The sequence below is a fragment of the Cebus imitator genome, unplaced genomic scaffold, assembly GCF_001604975.1.
Source record: "Cebus imitator isolate Cc_AM_T3 unplaced genomic scaffold, Cebus_imitator-1.0 Scaffold70, whole genome shotgun sequence".
Classification (NCBI taxonomy): Eukaryota; Metazoa; Chordata; class Mammalia; order Primates; family Cebidae; genus Cebus; species Cebus imitator.
The window spans coordinates 6,869,721-6,876,726 of record NW_016107385.1 but is presented as its reverse complement, the minus strand read 5'-3'; the positions used below and the strand labels follow the sequence as shown (position 1 = coordinate 6,876,726).

Genomic DNA, 7,006 nt, shown 5'->3' with positions numbered 1-7,006 from the left:
TGTGCCAACAATCATTTTTATAACCAATAATTCCATGATTTTGCTTGGGTAATCCCTTTTAATGGTGAACTTCAGGTCACAACAGTAACTATCAGTTCAACTACACCAAGGTTTCTGAAGACAGTGGCTTCTCCACCCAAATAGGTTGTATATAAATTCCAAATAGAACCTAGCATCACCCTGAAGGAATTCTAACTTCACACTGTAGGGGAAATTTGCCAAGATGGCTTCAGAGTAGACTAACTTTATACCGCACATTAAAAAAAAAAAAAAAAGACACTTAATCAGCATCACAATCAGACTATTACATCTAGCAATCAACAGCATGGGTGCAAAAAAAAAATCTACCTTAAAACCATTTGTTGGAATGCTTTACACTTTCCACAAGAAACTAAAATAACCTGTTATACAAGTAATTAGTCACAAACACAGTCCTCGAGATTTTTGCCCACACACAGGAGTGTTTGTCTAAAACATTTCTTCTTTGTAGCAGCTAGGCCCTGCTACCACCGTGCTGGACTGAGTTCACAAATCCATTGTCACCTGTAGCTTCCCTGTCACTTCTCCGGCTCTCCTCTCCTGCTAAGCTTTGTTTCCTAATTAAAGTCTTCTGCCACTGCCATAGCTACTGCTGCTACCAGAACCGCCAGAGCCACCTTGGTTTCGTGGTTGGGCAAAGTATTGGCCTTCACCACCACAGGGGCCAGAGCTTTGCCTCCAAAATTTCCTCCCTTCGGCTCCAAAATTTGAAGACTAGTTGTAATTGCCAAAATCATTGTAGCTTCCACCACCTCCAAAATTGCTTCCATCATTACCAAATTCATTATAGCCATCCCCACTGACATTATATCCATCACCACCACAGCTGCCACAAGGCCACCATGACCACTGAAGTTGCCTCCACAACCAAAGTTGTCATTACCACTGAAACCACCTCCACGGCCACCACCGAAGTTTCCAGGACTACTTCGACCTCTTTGCCTGAATGAAGCACTAGCTATCTCTTGCTTTACAGGGCTTTCCTAACTTCACAGTTGTGGCCATTCACAGTGTGGTATTTCTGAATGACAATCTTATCCACAGAGTCATGGTCATCAAAGGTTACAAAGGCAAAGCCCCTTTTCTTGCCACTGCCTCTGTCAGTCATGATTTCAATCACTTCAGTTTCTCCATACTATTCAAAATAACATTAGGTGATGTTCTTCAGTGTCATCTTTAATGCCATCAACAAGTTTCCTTTTCATGGTTAAGTGGGCACCTGGTCTTTGAGAATCTCCTCTTGAGGCAGATCCTTTTGGTTCCACAGTTCTTCCATCTACCTTGTGTGGCCTTGCATTCATGGCTGCATCTACCTCCTCCACAGTTGCATACGTGATGAACCCAAAGCCCCTGGAGTGCTTAGTGTTTGGATGTCTCATTACCACTCAGTCCGTGAGCATTCCCATTGCTCAAAATGGCTCCTAAGGCTCTCATCTGTTGTTTCAAAGCTTAACCCTCCAATGAAGAGCTTCCTCAGCTGTGTGAGACTCTGACTTAGACATGATGGCAAGGAGAAGAGAGACTTGAATGATCTTGTCATTTTTATTTATTTTTTTAGAGACAGGGTTCCACTCTGTTACCCATGCTGGAGGGCAGTGGAGCGAAAATGCTCACTGCAACCTCAAGTACCTGGGCTCAAGTCATCCTTTCAACTCAGCCTTCCAAGTAGTTGGGACTGCAGCTGTGTGCCACCCCACCCAGCTAATAAAGTTTTATTGAAACATAGCCATGGTTTTTGATTTATGTATCATCTATGGCTCCTTTGCACTACAATGGCAGAGTAGAGCAGGTGTCACAGAGTTCATATGGCCTGCAAAGCCTAAAATAGGTACTCTTGCACTCTACAGAAAAGTTTCCAGAACTCTAATCTAAGCCATTGCTGAAATCAATGTTTTTGCTCATTTAAATGTAATACTAGTAGCAATGCATTACTTAGTATGCCAGACAACAGATATCCCTAACAGTACACAGCTGAGTCCTGACTATGACATGCCCACACCTGTTTCTTAATGTTGGCCTCTTAAGCTGTCCTAAAATCTTAACGACTATATAGCATCATCAAGCAAATACATTTAAAACAGCCTGGTTACTAGTATGCTCTCTTCTGAATTGAGAAATTCTATTTTACATATTTTAAAATATAAATGCAAAACTAGAGTATATTCACATATTCCCTTACATGCAAATTCCCTCAAAATAGAAGGACCACTCAAAACAGCACAAGAAACAGATAAATAAAAACTTCAATACATTTGGAGACATGTCTTATTCATTGTCAAAGTCAGCTTCAGTGGAAAATCATATTTAATTTTCTACTCACTACATTAAAATTGCACAGTCTGAGAGATTCTGGCCAAATAATTTTTACTAATATTACTTTTCCAGAAATGGGAAAAGAGTGTTTTTACTTTGGAGCTCTAGGATTTTTTTTTTTAATTCAATAAGCTATTTAGGCTTCCGTGTAGAAAGCTGATGTATCTAATTCTGTGTACTTAGGCAAAAGCTATCACCCTTCTTTTTCAGAGAAAGAAAACACATAATCTAGACTAGGCTTCTTCTTTTTCTTTTCGGCTTACAAAACAGAATTTTATTTAAATTTGTATAGATAAAAATCTACCAGAATTTAAACAAAAACTTATTCAAATCCTTTCCCACACACCCACAAAAATGAACATCATGGAAACAAAAATCACATTCCCTTTAAATAAAGTTCCCATCTTTCTACCATAAACTAGTAGATAGTGGGAGGGTGAGGAGTAAGAGATAAACAAGAAGAGAAGGTACTGATGCCTAACACAATTTGATGTTCAGTGTGGTCTCATCTTGGAATCACTTAGTTACAGAGATTTCCACAAGAATCAGGATCCTTCATTTTTGACACAACATGGAACCCACTAATCCAAAATCACAAATAAACCTTCTGGTTTTCTTTTTAGTATGAAGTAAAGTGTATTAAGTCAAATGGTAAAAAACAATGATTCCTTTTTATTGTCTTCCATCGAAAGTCACAGTGAGACACACAAACATGTAAGAGGAAGGTGAATAATTGCCTATGTTTTTCAGAGCATAAACTAAACCAGTTCTGAAATTTAAAGAGAAAGCTGACCAACCTGGGAGTACTTGATGACAGAGCTTTCTTCTCTCCTCCTCCTCCTTCTAATTTTCTTGTATGTGAACAAATGAAGAGCTGTTGGCATCCAAGATCGGTGGGGCTGTGAGGGTGGCAAAACAGAAAAGCGTTATGAGACAGAGGCAGAAAACAGGAGAAAAGGGAGAAAGATTCTTCCAGGCTAATCAATGACCAGATTTGTTGATCGTTAGTTGATTTTAAAAAGCAGTTTGTGCTCAGACACAAGGTTTGTTCCATGTTGGAAAGGCTGTGTTGTCAGTGGCGGTAGCTATGTGCGTGATTGGGGGTAAGGGTGAGAGGTGAGGACTTACATAATGAGAGGCGTACGTCTTCATGCTACCAGTTTCTATCAGCCCCTATTTTAATCGGGCCATATACTCTATGCTAGTGTTTTCACTCAAGTGCCTTGGTGGGTGTTCGAATGGTTTCCAGGTGGAGGTTTCTCTTAAAGGACATGAAAAGCCAGTGAACAGAAGAATTTGTCCAAAAGCTTTCTGTAAAATCAAATTCCTGGAACTGATTCTTAAACAGTGGCCAAATCTACCACCCAACCGGTGAGTAAGCATGCTCTCTGCCATCCACTAGGATTCAAAGAGGAAACAAAAATCTAGGCTATTCATTACAGCTTTATTTGATTCATTCAAAAACTATTGTAAATCGGTCATGTCATTGGAACTCAAGAATGCAACAAATAAATTATTAGACCATTGGAAAGAAGCGCTACACCACGTCCTTGATTCCCACTGTAGCACAGTTCAAGACATATTTCCTCCCACAGTACGCCAGATGAAATTTAATTGTTTGTCATAAAGGATCACAGATCCAACCCTACTGTGGTAATGTGGCAAAAAAGCACCTCTTGACAGCATGAAGTGGAAATTGACAGTGGATATAAACTTGGAGTCTATTGATAATAGTAGCTAACGTTTCTGAGGCCTCACAACCTGTCAGGTACCGCGTTAGGCAGTTTGCTTGGATTGTGTAATGTCAGATTAGTGGAAAAACAAAACTGAGCAATGTTTTGTTTATTAGAAAAAAAATCTAAACTGTTAAAGAGAGAAAAGGCAGGTTTAGGGTGAAGGAGGGGAAGTTTGCTTTTAAGCTGAGTGTGTCGCATTCAGGATGACAATCTAGGTGGAAATTAGTTGTCTGAGTCTTCGGCTCCAAAGAGAGATCTGGTTGAGAGGTGTAGATTTATTTGTGCTTACAGGAGGAGGAGGAGAAGATTAGAATATAGAGGAGCACATCTATTTAGGGAGTAGCCAAACACATGGAGCCAAACTAGGAGACTGTAGCATCATACAGACTGGCACTAGGTAGCATTTCAAGAACAGAGGCAATTAAAAAACAGTTTATAGAAGAGATATGATAGTCACGAACATATACACGTCAAATAACTTTGCAACTGAATACATAAAAGGAGCTTATAGAAATGCAGAAACCTAATAAAATTATAGTTGTAATTTTAAAAACATATCTTTCAGAAGTAGAAAGACTCACTACACAAAAAGTAAGGACATGGAGGAACTGAATAATATAAACAATAAAGTAGATTAATAAAATCATGTGTAATTTCTATCCTACTCATACAGACTGTGAATTTTTGTAGGACTATAAATAGTACAAATATTGATGTATATATTTGACTACAAAGAAAACCCCTAAAAACATGAAAATAGAGAATACTCACAGACCACAACAAAATTAGAAATAAGTAATAAAATGTTGACAAAAAATATTTTGAAGTTAAGAAACACTCTCTTAAATAACCCCAGCATCAACGAGAAATTTAAAATTGAAATTATATGCTATCTAGAAAGCGTGGAAAGGAAAATGATTCACAATGAATATTTTATATTAAAACAGTTTATAGTCAGAGAAAAATGTATAGCCTTGAATTCCTTCATGTTTAAAGAAAATAAAAAATAAAGTAATTTAGATTCATTGTTATGGGCTGAATGGTGTCTCCCCCAAAAAATCACATGCTGAAATCCTAACCCTCAGAACCTCAGAAAGTGGCTGCATTTGGAAATAGGGGCTTTAAAGAGGTAATTAAGGTAAAATGAGCTCCGGAGGAGGGCTTAATCTAATATGACTGGTGTTCTTATAAGAAGAGGAGATTTGAACACACACAACACACAGACCGAGGGATGACACCATGTGAGGACACAGCACAGAGGCAGCCATCTGGAAGCTGAGGAGAGTCCTCAGAAGAAACGAAACCTACTGAGACCTTGATCTTGGACTCGAGCATCCTAACTCTGAGAAAAGAAATTTCTGTTGTTTAAGCCATCTCTTATTGCAGCTCTAGCAAATGAATATCCTCATTTTTTTATTTTTGAGATGGAGTCTTACTCTGTCACCCATTCTGGAGTACAATGGCGAGATCTTGGCTCACTGCAACCTCTGCCTCCTGGGTTCAAGCGATTCTCCTGTCTCAGCCTCCTGTGTAGCTGGGATTACAGGTACACACTGCCACACTTGGCTAATGTTTTGTATTTTTAGTAGAGATGGTGTTTCACCATATTCTCCAGGCTGGTCTCAAACTCCTGAGCTCAGGCAATCCATCCACCTCAGACTTCCAAAGTGGTAGAATTACAGGCATGAGCCACCACGCTCCGCCGCCCATCTTAAGAATAGGTAAAAGAGGCCAGGAACAGTGGCTCATGCCTAATACCAGCACTTTGGGAGGACTAGGCAGGCAGATCACCTGAAGTCAGGAGTTCGAGACCAGCCTGGCCAACACTGCAAAACCCTGTCTCTACTAAAAATACAGAAAACATTAGCTGCTGCCGTACTGGTGGGCACCTGTAGTCCCAGCTATTCAGGAGGCTGAGGCAGTAGAGTCTTTTGAACCTGGGAGCCAGAGGTTGCAGTGAGCAACCTCTCAAGATTGTGCTACTGCACTCCCGCCTGGATGACACAGTGAGACTCTATCACACACACACACAAAGAATCAGTAACAGAAAAATAAAATAAACCAAATAAAGTAAGTAGTATAGTAGGAATTAGCAGACACAGAAGATAAAATTATAGAATAGAAAACACCAAAATAGAAGAAAAAAGCCAAATATTGATTCTAGGAAAACAGCAATAAAATACATAAACTGTGATTTTGCCTGAATAGAGAAAAGAAATAGCAACATGCAAGATTAAAAAAGGGAAGAACAGAACTACAAATAAAACAAATACAAAACAAAAGAGATGAAAATAATTATGAATACACCATGTAAAACTCCATGACAGCAATTTGATAACCTAGAAGAAATGAATGACTTACTAACAAAATGAGCACCAAGAAGAAATAAAAAAACTTTATCAGTAATTACTGTATGAAAGATTACAAAGGTAATTGAAGATGTGGCACTAAAAAAAATCTGATTATTTAATAGCTGAAGATTTATTATTTAAAGAAAAGTATCCAGTAGGTCATTTCAAAGAGAGCTTGCAGGGCTTGAAGCCAGAAACTCTTAAGACTATGACCAGAGACTGACATTCTTCATAGGATGCCACAGTCACTCAATAGTGCTGTGTTTTCCTGAAGTGATATAGGACTTAACCACTCATAAGCATAGTAATCCATGATTGGTGACATGGGAAAGTAAATACAAGTCTCAAAGTTAAAAAAAATTTAAATTTAATTTGTCCCAAATCTGTAATTACAGGATCTGGGGAGAAGGAAAAATGAATTACCTAGTAACATGAAGAAACCTTTGAGGGGGATGAAAATGTTGTGAAATATGAGAATTTCAGGAATAAACAGAAGCTTCTAAAAACTCATAGTAAAAAAGCAGAAAGGCTATAAAGGACCAAGAATTGGAAGAACATCAGAACACT

At 38.6% G+C, this 7,006-nt stretch overlaps 1 non-coding gene and 1 pseudogene across 1 annotated transcript; one reads left to right on the top strand and one right to left on the bottom strand.

Moving 5' to 3' along the window:
* Window positions 1–574: 574 nt before the first annotated feature.
* Window positions 575–1,161, bottom strand: LOC108306119 (annotated as a pseudogene).
* Window positions 1,162–6,595: 5,434 nt separating this feature from the next.
* Window positions 6,596–6,723, top strand: LOC119471719. The gene has a single exon (XR_005200780.1). It is a non-coding gene; the product is annotated as a small nucleolar RNA SNORA25 (small nucleolar RNA).
* The last annotated feature ends 283 nt before the right edge of the window (window positions 6,724–7,006 follow it).